Raw genomic sequence first — 16,344 nt, 5'->3', positions numbered from 1 at the left:
AAAAAAAAAAAAAAAAATAGTGAGATTAACACTGTTTTACGTATTTTAAATCTCTTCAATTATATCTGGCTTACTAAGAGACAACTGGATCCTTATACCAGCTTCCGCATTCAAACAGTTACAATATGTTGTTTTGATTGAAGTATGCATAAATAAATAAATAAATAAATAAATAAAACAAACACAGACCTCACAAAGATATATAGTGGGAAAAAGCAGGGTATTTTAAAAGAACTTCCAGAAAGCTGTGAAGATTCTTCTTTGATAAAGATTCTTCTTTGATACTATACCAAGACTTGGCACGTGGCTGTTTTTGGAACATAAGCTATGTGGTTTTAAAAAATAAAAATTCTCTCACAGTTCTGGAATCTAGAAGTCTGAAATCAGGGAGTCAGCAAGTCCACATTCTCTCCAAAGACTCTAGGGGACATTTGTTCCTTACCTCCTATAGCTTCTGGTGGTTGTCTGCTTTCATTGTCATGTGGCTTTCTCCTCCATGTGTCTCTGTGCTTCTTCTCTTCCATCTCTTATAAGGACACTTGTCATTGGATTTAAGGCTCACCTGGAAAATACACAAATGATTTTATCTTGTCATCCATTTGTGGGGCTCCCATTCAACCCATTATGGTCATCTTACATCTTGAATGGACCTTTGGTGCATGCATGTTTTTATAACTCTGTCTTTGGGAAAATATTGGTTCACTAATTTATGCAGATTTTCCAAATGTTGACTCATTTCATTTAACAATATTTTTTAAAATCTCATTTATTAATATCCCTGAGTGCATCAGAAAATCTTTCAGTGGAAGGAAGCAGGCACCTCATGGGGGAAGACACAACTTTTCCAAAACTCTTAATTTCACTTTAAAGGTTGAATTTTATCATTGCCAACAAATACACGGAGTTGTTTTCCTCAGTGTGACAGGCTTACTTTGTTCATTTTCAAGAAAATGTCTGCCAAATACTGAAGTTTGGCAAATACTGTCATTTGTCAGTCATCCTTTTCAGTAAAAATGGTGTTCTCTGTAAAGCAGCTAGTTTAGCTTTTAACTCGAACAATCACACAAGGAAGGACTTTCCCTCCAGACAATCCTTAGACTTTGGTAATACAGCAGAAGTGCCTTATGCATACTCACCATTTTGTCACACAGTATATTAGAAACTAATGGACTCAAAGGTCAAGATATATTAAAATGTTTTTGGGCGCCTGGCTCAGATGGTTAGGCATCTGCCTTTGGCTCAGGTCATGATCCCAGGGACCTGGGATCAAACCCCGCATCTGGCTCCCTGCTCAGTAGGAAGCCTGCTTCCCCCTCTCTCTCTCCCCACTGTTCCCCCTGCTTGTGCTCGCTTGCTCTCTCTGTCAAATAAATAAATAAAATCTTTTAAAAAAATTTAATAAAATTTTTACTGTTGGGGCACCTGGGTGGCTCAGTGGGTTAAGCCACTGCCTTCGGCTCGGGTCATGATCTTTCAGGGTCCTGGGATCGAGCCGCACATCGGGCTCTCTGCTCATCAGGGAGGCTGCTTCCCCCTGCCTCTCTGCCTACTTGTGGTCTCTCTCTTTCTGTCAAATAAATAAATAAAATCTTAAAAAAATGCTTAAAATTTTTTTTTTACTGTTTTTTCAAGGATATCCTCAAGTGAACTTGGCTTTTTTCTCTTTTTAAACTCCAAGTGAGTAACAATGAAGAAAACCATGAGGAGGATAGCCATGAACCTGCCTTCCTTCATGCCAAGACATATAATAATACCTAGCAGTTCTAGGTATTATTACTTTTGCACCATCAGTGCAAATCAGTGAAAAAGGCAAATAATATCTTAGTGTTATTGTGAATATAGTTTGATCTCGCAGATTCCCTGGAATGGTCATAGGACCTTCCAGGGGTCCATGGACTATACTTTGAAAACTGCTGATGTACATTTTAGAACTAAATCACCATAGACTGATAAAATTTTTAATATACGTGTATTTCTTATTACTAAGACTCCTTAGAAATGAAATGTATCCATGTACCTAAAAATAAAAAAACCAAACAATACAGGAACACTTATAATGAAAAACAACACTCTCTTACCTCAGCCAGTCCTCTGTAGCAAACTCTGTTTTAAGGAAAGATACCTTTTTATTATAGAAAATTTCAGACCTCTACAGAAAGAGGCTGAATGGTGGAATTAGCCTTCATAAACATGTTGCCCAGTTTCAACAATTATCTATTTATACTAAATCTTATTCAGCTAATCACACCCTCTTCCCATCTCCACAAATTTGAGACAAATCTGAGACATCAGGTCATTTCATCCTTAAATATTTCTATATTTTTAAAAGATTTATTTATTTATTATTTTGAGAGAGAGAGAGTGTATGCCAGCATGGGTAAGGGCAGAGGGAGAGAGAAAATCTCAGGCAGACTCCATGCTAACAGCAGAGCCCAACAGCAGGCTGTATCCCAGGACCATGACCCAGGTCAGATCATGACCTGAGCTGAAACCAAGAGTCATCTGACTGAACCGACTCAACCGACTGAACCACACACACACCCACTTAAATATTTCAGTATTACCTCTAAAATATAGACACTTTTCAGAAACATAACATCATATCTTTAAGAAACCACAATGATTTCTTAATGTTATTAGATATCTAGTCATCCCCAATTGCCTTATAATTTTTTCAGTTTGTTTAATCCAATTAAGATCCAAATAATATCCATATATTACAAGTGGTAGTTGATATATCTTTTAAGTCTTTTAGTCTAAGTGTTTCCTGCCTTTCTTTTTAACCTTACAACTTACACAATGAAGAAATGGTCATTTGTCCTGTAGAATTTACCACTAAATTTTGCTGATTTCATCCCTGAAATGTCATTTATCATGTATCTCTGACCCCTGTTTTTCCTATACATTGGAAGTTAGGACTAGAAACTTTATGAGATTTGGGTTCAAATTTTTTGCCAATAATACTTCATAAGTGGTGGTGTGTTTTTTCTTTTGGGAGACAAAATGTCTGGTTGGCTGTCCTATTTTAAGGGAGCAGTCATTGATGATCATTTCCTAGATGCATTAATTCCTTAGAGGTTGCAAAATGGTCACACTCTAATTCCATTCTTCTTTATTCATTCTTCTATAAAAGGTAACGTCCCTTCATCAACTATTTGGTTACCTCAAGGTGTAATTTATATGGGAAAAGCAGTATAAAGTCTTTTTTTCTTTAAAGATTTTATTTATTTATTTGACACAGACAGAGATCACAAGTAGGCAGAGAGGCAGGTAGAGAGAGAGGGAAGCAGGTTCCCTGCTGAGCAGAGAGCCAGATGCAGGGCTCCATCCCAGGACCCTGAGATCATGACCTGAACTGAAGACAGAGGCTTTAACCCACTGAGCCACCCAGGCGCCCCAAACAGTATAAAGTCTTGATTCCTATCATTTATATGCCATTTATGTACCAATTTAAAAAAAAAAGATTTAGTTCCTTAATATCACTCATAGGTAATCCATGAGGTTTGTTTTGTTTTGTATTTTTTAATGATTTATTTATTTATTTGAGAGAGTGCACGAGTGGGGGAGGGACAAAAGAAGAGGGAGAGTGATTCCTCCAGCAGACTCCCCACTGAGCATGGAGCCTGATACAGGGCTCAATCCCAGGATCCTGAGATCATGACTTGAGGCGAAACCAAAAGTTGGCTGCTTACAGACTGACATTCATTGTGTTTCAGTTCACCATAGTCATTATTCTTTTTTATGCTTGATTTTTCCATCTTTGGTTAACTCTGCATTGGTCGTAAGGCCTTTGACATGACTCTAGTGCTCATATGAACATAGGGGAAGGGAAGGAAAATAAAATAAGGTAACAATTGAGAGAGAGGCAAACCCTAAGAGATGCTGAACTCTATGAAACAAACTGAAGGTTGCTGGAGGAGAGGTGGATCAGGGGATGGGATAATTGGGTAATGGGCATTAATGAGAACACTTGATGTAATGAGCACTGGGTGTTATATGCAACTGATGAAACACTAAATCCTACCTTTGAAACTAATAAAAAAAGGAAGAGTCTTAGAAGTTAAGTTCAAATGAATGAAGCTATTAGTGGTAAGTTCTGGGACCCAAATTGGAAAAGAACAAATTACCTATTTATAACATAGTCTTTTGAATCATGAAAATACGATGGGAAATAATTTTCCCCCTTAGCATACAAAAGAATGCATAAAAATGTTCTTGTACTCTGTCTCCATTAATGGAATCTGAATTAGTCTTTTATTTTATTTAAAAGATTTTATTTATTTATTTGACACAGAGAGAGAGATCACAAATAGGCAGAGAGGCAGGCAGAGAGAGGGGGGACAGAGAGCCCAATGCGGGGCTTGATCCTAGGACCCTGAAATCATGACCTGAGGCTAAGGCAGAGGTTTAATCCACTGAGCCACCCAGGTGCCCCTGAATTAGTCGGTCTTTTAAAAGAAATATGTGTAACCAATCATGGATTAAAAATTACTGACCAGATCATATAAATCATTTGAGACAAATTTAAACCCAAAGGCCTATTCCAAATTCCAGTGTCAAATAAAATTACTCAGCACATCATTAATAGATGATTTTCTGCATACAAGATTAATAGAAAGGATCAGACTTTTGAAAGTTGAGAAAAAAGATTCAATTGGATGTCAAATTCAAAGATTTTATTTCCTCTCTAAGATGAATAACCTTTAATTGTTGTTTATCAAGTTCTATTTTCTCTGGCCCAATGCTCTGTAGGTCTTCAGTGTAATTATATCATAGGTCACTAATTCTGTTTTATAGAGTTAGGTCCCCTTCACTATAACATTAATATTTATGTAAACCAATGTTGATTTAACAAAAGATATATAAGCACTGTTACATATAAAAATTATGTGGAATTTGAGATACATAAAATATTTAAAAATTGTTTTTAATCAGAAATTTATACTTAATCAGTCTTTCTCTATGAAATTTTCAGGTTCCTTTATATTTCAGTAAATGTATAGTCCCATTGGTGTACTTAAACTTTTATTGTGTTCCTTTATTATAGTTCATTTGTTATTATATCTTTAATAGTGTGTTATGTTGTGTTCCTGCTTCAACTTTGTTTCTTAGTTAGTATACTTTCTTTAGTACGATGGAATCAAGTTTATTCATAAAAGTTATCAGCCATCTCAGAATTCTAGGCATAAAGTCTGAGAAAACAGTGGAAGTTTCACATTAATCTGCTCTAGAGTATTAGCAGTAAGTTTCTTAGAAACTCATTGACTTTTCAAAGTTATTCTATTATACCTGGTTAAGTTGTCATTATAGAGAGGTGATATAGCATAGTGATTGAGAACATGTACTCTGGAACCAAAGTGGCCAGATTCCAATCCCAACTCTGCCAGTTAATAGCAAGTGACATTGAGCCAAGTGATTTGGCTTTGTAGGTGTTTCTTCATCTGTAAAATAGGGATGATGGTTGTGCATGGCTCATAAGCTTATTGTGAGGATCAATATATGTAAAAGTGCTATATGACTGTTAGCTATTATTATTTTGACTCATACTATTAAGAACATTAGCAATTATGGGGCACCTGGGCAGCACAGTTGGTTAAGCCTCTGACTCTTGGTTTTAGCTTAGGTCGTGATCTCAGGGTAGTGAGATCGAGCCCAGCCTCCAGCTCTGAGCTCCACACAGAGTCTGCTTAAGACCCTCTCTACCTCTCCCCCTATTTTTCTCCCCCCTCAAATAAATAAATAAATCTTAAAATAAAGAACATTAGCAATTATTATCAGGGCTACAAATAGTTCTAGTTATTTCCTATTAATGTGCAGAAATATGTCTATAGGTATTTTGTTAGGAAACTGTAATATTACCTATTATGTGATTTTTCAAAGGGTTTTAGACAAGCTAGAGTCAAATACATTCTCAGAAAAACACATCTCTAATTTTATAATGGAAGCCAAGAGGATTCATATGCAGAAATTTATTTTATATTAATTTGTTTCTTTTAATATTATGTGGCTGATCTGTGTAAGAATATCCTAAGGATCCTAGGAATAATAGGATGAATCACATATGGACCTTGCTGACAGTTATCGACTAATAGAGGACTAACAAACAAATAACTCTGAGGTAGAAAGCAAGAAGTGCAGATAAAATGCTCATAGAAGCTTTTTTTTTTAAGATTTTTTTTAAAATTTATTTGACAGAGAGAGAGAGAGAGAGAGAGAGAGTGGTTACAAGTAGGCAGAGAACAGGCAGAGATAGCAGGGGTGGGGGGGAAGCAGGCTCCCTGCTGAGCAGAGAGCCTGATGTGGGGCTCAATCCCAGGACCCTGAGATCATGACCTGAGCCAAAGGCAGAGGCTTAACCCACTGAGCCACCCAGACGCCCATAATGCTCATAGTAGCTTACAGGAAAGAGAGTATGTATGCCCCACTAAAAGACTGAGAAAAAATCTTGAAGGATATTTGAATAATATTCAAATAAGGATATTTGAAGGATATTTGAATAATGCCATGAACAGAGAGCTGGACTTATGTATGTAATGAGGTTCTGTGTTGCATGTAAAGGAAAGGACTTCTGCTTGGAGGATGGAAGGGATGAAGGGGAAGTAGAGTTATGTGATGGTCATATATGAAGGCTCTAGGAGGCTAGGTTGATGAGGTCTTATTTACTCATCAGTGGGATATGGTTAAGGTGTTTTCCACAAAATTAAGGTAGCATTCATGTAACATAAAATTAACCCTTTTAAAATGAACAATTCAGTGACATTTAGTATATTTACAATGTTGTGCGATCACTCCCATCTAGTTCCAAACATTTTCTTCACCCCAAGTTAAACCCCATGTCCTGTAAGCAGTAATTTCCCATTCCCTTGCGCCCCCAAACCCCCAACCCCATCACAGCCCTTGGCAACTACCATTGCGTTAGGGTTTCTGTGGCTACACCTATTCCAAGTGGTGGATTTATTCAGGATGTGTCCTCTTGTGTCTGACTTCTTTCACTTAGCATAATGCTTTTGAGGTTCATCCACAGTGTAACATCTATCAGCACTTCATTACTTTTTATGACTGAATAATATTCTGTTGAATATATATAGCACAATTTGTTTGACCATTCATCCTTTGATGAACATTTGGTTGTTTCCGTCTTTTGGCTATTGTAAATAGTGCAGTTATTAAAATGTACATGTAAATATTGTTTTGGGCACATGTATTCAGTTGTTTGGGGTATATATCTAGGTGTGGAATTGCTGGGTAATATAATAGTTCTGTGTTTAGCTTTCTGAGGAACTGACAAACTGTTTTCCTCAGTAGCTGCTCCATTTTACATTCCTACCAACAATATACAAGAGCTCCAGTTTTTCCACATCCTCACCCCCACTTGGTTTCCACTCTTTTTTTATTATTTTTTTATTATTACCATCCTAGTAGGTTTTTTAGTTTTAACTCTTATATTAGGTCATTAATCAATCTTGAGTTTATATATAGAGTGTGAGGTAGGAATCCAACTTCATTTTTTTGCATATGGATATCCAGTTGGCCAGCCACTATTTGAAGAGACTACCCTTTCCCTGCTGAATGATCTTAGCACCCTTGTTGGAAATTAGTTGGCCATAGATATATGGGCTTATTTATGGACTCAGTTCTATCCCAGTGGCTAATAGGCCTATCTATCCTTGTGTTAGTGTTCTATTGGTTTCATTACTATAACTCTGGTAAGTTTTGAAATCAAAAACTTTGGTGCCTTGTTCTTTTTCAATATTGTTTTGGTTATATAGGGCCCTTTGCAATTCTATGTGAACTTGAGGATCATTTCTGTAAAACAAGGCTGTTAGAATTTTGATAAAGATTGTATTAAAATTATTACAGGATTTGAACAGAGAAAATGATGTGGCTAGAATTAAATTGTCTTAGACAACATTCTACAATCTGAATAGAAAAAGAAAAAGAGAGGAGTCTGGCAGACCATTAAAATGTTAGCACAACAGGAAGGCTCAGACCTATATTATCAGAGTGTAGGAAAGGGACAAATGCCAGACAGGGTGTGGAGGCAGACTTGAAGGGACTTAAGAAAGTGGTCCATTCATTTAATGATTTGCACCCCATCGTTATATGCCCCAGGCCCTGCAGATGCTATGGTAAACAAGATGGATATGTTATTTTACTTTCATGGACCTTGAACTCTAATGGGGCAAGAACAGGGGAACAGTAAACAGTGAAATGAAGAGCAAATTGTGATCGCAGTGCTATGATGAAAATGAACAAGCCACTATTATAGAGGTAACAGAGGAAGGCCTATTTTATATAGGAAAGGCCTCAATGAAGAACAGCTATTTATTTATTTATTTTTCAGTAGGCTTCATACCCAGTGTAGAGCACAATGTAGGGCTTGAACTCACAACCTGGAGATCAAGAGTTGGATGGGGGCGCCTGGGTGGCTCAGTGGGTTAAGCCGCTGCCTTCGGCTCAGGTCATGATCTCAGGGTCCTGGGATCCAGTCCCACATCAGGCTCTCTGCTCAGCAAGAAGCCTGCTTCCTCCTCTCTCTCTCTCTCTCTGCCTGCCTCTCCGTCTACTTGTGATCTCTCTCTGTCAAATAAATAAATAAAATCTTTAAAAAAAAAAAAAAAAAGAGTTGGATGTTTAACCGACTAAGCCACCAGGCACCCCCCCCCACCTTTTAAAAAAGATTTTATGCATTTATTTGAGAGAGGGAGAAAGAGTGACCATGAGCAGGGAGGAGTGGCAGAGGGAGAAGGAAAAGCAGACTACCTGCTGAGCAGGGAGCCTGACTCGGAACTTGATCCCAGAACCCCAGGATCATGACCTGACCCAAAGGCAGACACTTAACTGACAGAGCCACCCAGGTTCTCCCCTTTTATTATTTTTTAAAGATTTTATTTGTTTGTTTATCTGTCTATCTATCATCTATCTATCTGAGAGAAAGAAAGAGAGCCTGAATGGGGAATAGCAGAGGGAGGGGACAAGAAGACGCCATGCTGAGCACAGATCCTGAAGCGGGGCTCAATCCCAGGACCCTGAGATCATGACCTGAGCAGAAATAAAGAGTCAGAGGCTTAACTGACTGAGCCATCCAGGTGCCCCTCTGTCTTTTTGTGTGTGGGTTGATTAGTCTGGTTTAGCAGTTTGACTAATTTTTTTTAATTAACTTTTGGTCTCATTGACTTTTCTCTTTTCTCTTTCATTGGTTGTGCTCAGATCTTTATTACTTTCTTTCTTTGTATAATACTTTCCTTTAATTTGCTCCGTTTGTTTAGTAAGATAAAAACTGAGGTCACTGATTTGAGAAGTTTCTCTTTTTTTTTTATGCTATTGTCTCCTAAGTACTGTTTTATTGCAACCCACAAATTTGGGTATGTTGTATTTTAATTTTCATTTAGTGCAAAATATTTCCTAGTTTCCTTTTGATTTCTTCTTTGACCCATGGGATACTTAGAATTATATATTGATTTCACATACTTGGAGATTTTCCAGATGTTTTTCTATTATTGATTTCTAATTTAATTTCATTGTAGTTAGAGAACATACTTAGTATGCCTTAAATCCTCATAAGTTTATTCAAACTTGTTTTGTGGCCCAGTATATGGTCTAACTTGGTAAGTATCTTGCGTGTACTCAAAAAGAATTATATTCTCATGTCTTTTAGTGATCTATAAATGTCAGGTTAAGATAGTTAATAGTATTGTTTAATGGAATACTATGCAGCCATCAAAAGAAATGAAATCTTGCCATTTGCGATGACGTGGATGGAACTAGAGGGTATCATGCTTAGCGAAATAAGTCAATTGGAGAAAGACAACTATCATATGATCTCCCTGATATGAGGGAGAGGAGATGCAACATGGTGGGTTAAGGTGGTAGGAGAAGAGTAAATGAAACAAGATGGGATTGGGAGGGAGACAAACCATAAGTGACTCTTAATCTCACAAAACAAACTGAGGGTTGATGGGGGGGAGGGGGGTTTGGAGAGGGGGGGTGGGGCTATGGACATTGGGGAGGGTATGTGCTATGGTGAGTGCTGTGAAGTGTGTAAACCTGGCGATTCACAGACCTGTACCCCTGGGGATAAAAATATATGTTTATAAAAAATAAAATTTAATAAAAAAAATTAAAAAAAAGATAGTTAATAGTATTGTTTAGATCTTTTATATATGCTATGGTCTGAATGTTTGTATCTACCCTCAAATTCATACGTGGAAATCTTCACCTCAAAAGGTGATGGTATTAGTAGGTAGGGCCTTTGGGAGGTAATTAGGTCATGAAGGTGGAGCCCTCATAAATAGGATTAGTACTCTTACAAAAGAGATCCCACAGAACTTCTTTTTCCCTTCTATCAGGTGAGGACACAAAGAGAAGATGCTGTCCATAGATCAGGAAAAGGGCCCTTACTCAACTCTGTTGGCCCCCTGATCTCTGACTTCCAGTTTCCAGAACCCATGAAAATTAAATTTCAGTTGTTTATAAGCTACACAGTCTGGTATTTTGGTATAGCAACCCAAACTAATTAAGACAATATCCTTGCTGATTTTGTACCGTTATTATAAGAGTTTTTAAAACCTCTAAAAATAGCATATGCCTATTTTTCCTTCAAGTTGTTTCATTTTTCTCATTTATTTTGAAACTCTGTTATTAGATACATAAATGATTAGGACCTTTTTTTTTTTTTTTTTTTTTTTACAATTTTATCTACTCATTTGATAGAGCAAGAGAGAGAGTGCACAAGCAGGGGAAGGAGCAGAGGAGAGGGAGAAGCAGCCTCCCCACTGAGCAGGGAGCTCCATGTGGGGCTTGGTCCTAGGATGGGGGATCATGACTGGAGCTGAAGGCAGATGCTTAACCGACTGAGCTACCCAGGCACCCCCATAAATGTTTAGGACTTTTATGTCCTCAAGGTGAATTGATCTCTTCATAGTTATGAAATGATCTTTTTGTTCCTTGGTGATATTATTTGCTTTGAAGTCTACCGTATGTGATATTATTATAGCTGCTCCAGCTTTCTTTTGACTAGTGTTACTATGGTATATTTTTCCATCCTTTTACTTTTAACCTATTTGTGTCTTCATATCTGAAGAATAGTTTTTTGTATGTGAAATATAATTGGGTCTTGTTTTATTTACCAGTAAGACAAATTTTAATTCTGTTGTTTTGACTATTGCTTTTAATGTTATTATTGATAATGAGTTAAGTTTATGTGTGTCCTCTTGTTACTTGTTTTCTATTTGTCTTATGTGTTCTTTGTGTCCTCTTTCTTCTTTTCCTACCTTATTTTGGGGTTTGAGTATACTATTTTAATTTATTATAGTCTATCTTCAAATGAATTATGCCATATCACTTATAGGAGGCTTACACCTAATTATACAATATACCTTTCAATAATATACTTCCATGTCTCTCCACCTAACCTTTATGCTATTGTTGTCATACATTTTACTTACATATAGGCTATAAACCCCACAATAAATGATTATGCTTGTTGTTTTAAATAGTTATTATCTTTTACAAGATTCTAATTGTAAAAAACCAAACAAACAAACACATCCCTTGTTACTATTTCCACTGTTCTTCATTCGTGGTGCATATTTCCAGATATCTGGAGTCATTTTTTGTGTGTCTGATGGACTCCCTTTAACATTTCTTGTAGTGCAAGTTTTCTTGTTACAGTCTTTCAGTTTCTGCATCTGAAAAAAAAACTTTATATTATCTTGAATTTTGAAAGATATTTTTTGCTGAGTGTAGAATTCTACACTTAGGACTTGAAGTTCAGGACTTCAAAGATGTTGCTTCACTGTCTTTTTCTTGCATGTTTCTGACAAGAAATCCGTCAATTTTACTCTCATTTCTCCATATATAGTATGTCTTTTTCCCCCCTTTTTTGCTTTATCACTGGTTTTTAGTAATTGTATTATGAAATATCTTGTTGTAGTTTCCTTTGTGTTTCTGATGTTTGGGTTCATCAAGCTTGTGAGATCTGTGGGTTTATAATTTTCATCAAATTTTGAAATGTCAGTCATATTTCTTCAAATGTCTATTCTGATCTTTCCCCAGCTCAGTTTTATCGTCTCCTTCATAGACTCCAGCTACAAGTATGTTAGGCTGCTTAAAGGTTTCCCATAGCTTATTGATTCTCTTTTTAATTCCTTTTTCTCCCTATAATTCATCTTGGAAATTTTATTTTATGTGTCTTCAAGTTCACTAATCCTTTCTTCTGCAGTGTCTATTCTTCCATTAATCCCATCCAATGTATTTTTCACCTTAGAGATTGTTGTTTTCATCTATAGTTTGGATTTAGAAATTTTTCCTTCTTTTTTTAAACGTTTCTTTTATTTTAAATTATTTAAAAAAATTTTTTTAATTTACTTGATAGACAGCGATCACAAGATCACACAGAGATAACAGAGATCTCAAAGCTGAGAGGCAGTCAGAGAGAGAGGAGGAAGCAGGCTCTCTGTGAGATGCGGGGCTCGATCCCAGGAACCTGAGATCATGACCTGAACTGAAGGCAGAGGCTTTAACCCACTGAGTCACCCAGGTGCCCCAGATTTAGAAATTTTTCTATACCTTCCTTGTCTCTACTTAATTTTTAAAATATATTACCATGATAATTTAAAAAAAAAATTTTTTAAAGATTTTATTTATTTATTTATAAGTAATACAGAGAGAGAGATTACAAGTAGGCAGAGAGGCAGGCAGAGAGAGAGGGAAGCAGGGTCCCCACTGTGCAGAGAGCCTGATGCGGGGCTTGATCCCAGGACCCTGGGAGGCTTAACCCACTGAGCCATCCAGGTGCCCCTATAATAACTGTTTTAATGTTGTTGTCTGCTAATTCTAACTGCTTTTCAGTTGTTAGTTTCACTGATTGATTTTTCTCATATGAGCCATAGTTTTGTTTCTTTGCATGCTTTGCAATATCTGATTGAATGGCAGATGTTGTGAATTTTAGCTTATTGGGTGCTGAATATTTTTGTATTTTTATAAGCACACCTGAATTCTAATTTGAAATGCAGTTAAATAACTTTAAAATAGTTTGATCCTTTTGGATCTTACTTCTTATTTTTTTGGCAGCACCCAAGCAGCATTTAGTCTAGGGCTAATTATGCCCCAATACTACAGCAAGACCCTTCTAAGTACTCTATTTCATTCAATTGGGAGGTTTCTAGTTGGCTTGGTGTGAATAGCCATTATTCCTGGCCCTCTGTGAGTGCCTAATACTTTTCCTTTTAATGCTTTGAGATGGTTTGTTCTTTCCATGACCTTGAGGACAAGCGTACACTGATCAGTACTGTTGAATTCTCAAGGAAGAACTTCAGCAGATCTCTGGGATTCTCTGTGTTGTTATCTTTTCTCCCTATCTGAGTTATGAACTCTAGCTGTCTTGTTCTCCCTGGTCTCATAGTTCCTGCAGTTCCCTCTTTTACGGTCATGGCCTGTAAGTTCTCTGAGGTGATAAGCTGGGGCAAATCTTGTTCATTCCCCATCTCTGAGACATCAGTCTCCTTCATTTGCCTGATACCCATCTTGAAAACTGTTGTTTTATATATTTTGTCTGGCTTCTTTTTGTTGCTGTTGTTGGTTCAGGTAGGAGAGTAAATATGGTCCTTGTTACTACATCTTGGCCAGATTTAGAAGTTCCCTTAAGGCTCTAATCTTAATAGTTACTTCACATTTTTAGAAGAGGAAGAGAAACATTCCAAGAGTCTATAACCAGTAGCCTCTGGTACAACCAGTCTGTAAAATGAAGTGTGACTGTTGTTTAATCTGCGTATTTAATACTTTCTAAACATCCAGAATATTATAAAGGTTTGCTGTGAGTAGTGATTTATAGATTGTTTGGGCCAGACTTCAGAGCTCTGGGGCCTCCTTTAAACATGCCAGTGACATTTTCAAAACACAAGGGGCCATTGATAAATTGCAAATCAGTTTTCACTCTTACTTGGTAGTCATTCTGCAAACTTGGTCTTGCTTCTACTTTTGTCATCTGGGTAAGGTTGCAGTTAAGGAAAATTTACTCTCTAAAGATGTGAGTAGTATGTAGGGCATCTTAATATAGGCAGTTTACCATGATTGGAGGGTTTATTTCTTGGACATCAGAAACCTTTCTAGTCCAACTCTGAGAAGCACTGTGTGATTCTTGTTTATCTTATTCTTCAGAATTTATTTGAAATTGAAGGGCAACTCTTACAATCTTATTTGCATGAGAAGAAAAGACCAGTATTTTAATTAAAGCAAAGGAGAGAGTGAGGGCTTAACAAAAGCTGAAAATAATCATAGACTAATGACTATCTTCTTAAGCACTTACTCTGGGTATGTCACTTGTTTTGGCAATGGGGTGACAAAAGAATGGGTCGGCTACTTTTTATGTACCTCTGTGAATCTCATAGATTCAGACTTCAAAACAAGTCTTATTTAATAGCAATTTATTTTCCCTTTTCTTTACTTTCTTTCTTTCTTTCTTTTTTTTTTTTAAGTAATCTCTACATCCATCGTGGGACTTGAACTTTTGAACTCAAGACCCTGACCAAGATGAAGAGTCACCTGCTCTCCTGACAAGCCAGCCAGGCACTCCTGTTTCCCCTTTCTAAAAATCAGTCACATCTAACTGCCTATCAGAACTTTGGTTAACATGAAGTAATAGGTGTTATTGCAGTGTCACATAATTTCAGATAAAAACAGAATCTGGGGCTCTTGGCTGGCTCAGTCACTGGAACATGTGACTCTTGATCTTGGGGTTAAGTCTGAGCCCCATGTTGGGTATACAGATTACTTAAAAAATAAAAATATAGGGGCATCTGGGTGGCTCAGTGGGTTGGGCCTCTGCCTTTGGCTCGGGTCATGATCTTGGGGTCCTGGGATCAAGCCCCGTGTTGGGCTCTCTGCTCAGCAGGGAGCCTGCTTCCCCCTGCCTCTCTGCCTACTTGTGATCTCTCTGTCAAATAAATAAATAAAATCTTTAAATATATATATATATTAAAAAATAAATGAAAATAAAAATATAAATTTTCTTAATTAAAAAAACCAGAATCTTACAGTTATAGGTAATTTGACAGCCTAATTATAGATGAATATATAATTTCTTTTAGGCTTTTGAGATACTGAAAATAGCTTTTTTTTTTACTTAACTGCCTGGAGCCTGGGGTTATCCAGGAAGGAAATTACAGTTTAGTTTTAGAGATAAATATAAATAACAGAAAAAAACAAAACAAAACAAGGTAGGCCTGCTAAGTGCCACATTGAGTGGTGCAGATCCTAAGTGTTATAGCATTTTATTGGATAGAGAGGTCCCTGAGCTGAGCTATCATAATCTGAATAGGTAGCTAGGACTAAGAAATATTCTGAGCTGGGAGGCAGTGGATATAAATGTTCAGTGGCAGGAATGTTGGCTGTATGTTGTGGATACTACACAGTGAAGAAGCAGTCCGCCAGAGAGTACTTGGAGATTAGGTAGACAAAAATAGGTGAGGGTCAGATCCAAGAACCTGAGTTCTTTGGTTTTGTACTTTATTCGGAGATGGCAGTGAAAGTGAGAAGGTTCATTGAAGAGACTCTATAATGGAAAAAGCCAAGGACCTGATGACCAAATGTGAGGATTGAGAGGGAAGAGTCAGAGGTTTTGAGCTAGGACAAGAGTTATCATTATTACAAATAGAAAAGTCTGAAAGGAGAGCTTGAATGAAGTGATGCCAGAGATCCCTGAAGCTTTTTCTAAAAATCCCCAGTTTCTCTGTGTGGCTCCTGACTGGACAGCACTTTCCTTATGGTCCTTTGCCCTTAATTGCTGAATCTTGCAGGATGAAATTAAGTTTGGAAGGGTATTTAGAGGTCATGAGGTCACCTGGCCCAATCTCTTTATTTTAAAGATAAGCAGATCTGGGGCTTTGGATATTGTGACCTCCCTTAGGGCCACACAGCTAGGCTGGCCTCTTGGCACTGTTTTCTGAAATTCTCCCAGCAAATGCTGCTTGTTAGCAAAGTGGGCCTTGTGTTTCCCCACCATAATTTAATTACTGTTTGACTTGATTCCTCAAATAGTTTTTCACGTTCAAAAATCAAATAAACAGGGGCGCCTGGGTGGCTCAGTGGGTTAAAGCCTCTGCCTTCAGCTCAGGTCATGATCCCAGGGTCCTGGGATTGAGCCCCGCATTGGCTCTCTGCTCAGCAGGGAGCCTGCTCCCCCCTCTCTCTGCCTGCCTCTCTGCCTACTTGTGATCTCTGTCTGTCAAATAAATAAATAAATAAAATAAAATCTTTAAAAAAAAAGTTTAAAAAAAATTTTTAAAAAATCAAATAAATAGTTAAAATAATTCCTTCTGAGTGGTCTGATTTTTTCCTTTATCC

The 16,344-nt window shown here is 37.2% G+C and overlaps 1 protein-coding gene across 1 annotated transcript in view; it reads left to right on the top strand.

Annotated features, from left to right (window-relative positions):
* The window catches only part of LOC111155378 (serine/threonine-protein kinase Sgk3), a 144,747-nt gene that overhangs the window by 36,374 nt on the left and 92,029 nt on the right, over positions 1 to 16,344 (top strand). The window lies entirely within an intron of this gene.

Source organism: Enhydra lutris, unplaced genomic scaffold (genome assembly GCF_002288905.1).
Source record: "Enhydra lutris kenyoni isolate GAN:26980312 unplaced genomic scaffold, ASM228890v2 scaffoldscaffold41, whole genome shotgun sequence".
NCBI classification, from domain to species: Eukaryota; Metazoa; Chordata; class Mammalia; order Carnivora; family Mustelidae; genus Enhydra; species Enhydra lutris.
This window is presented reverse-complemented; position numbering and strand designations above follow the sequence as displayed.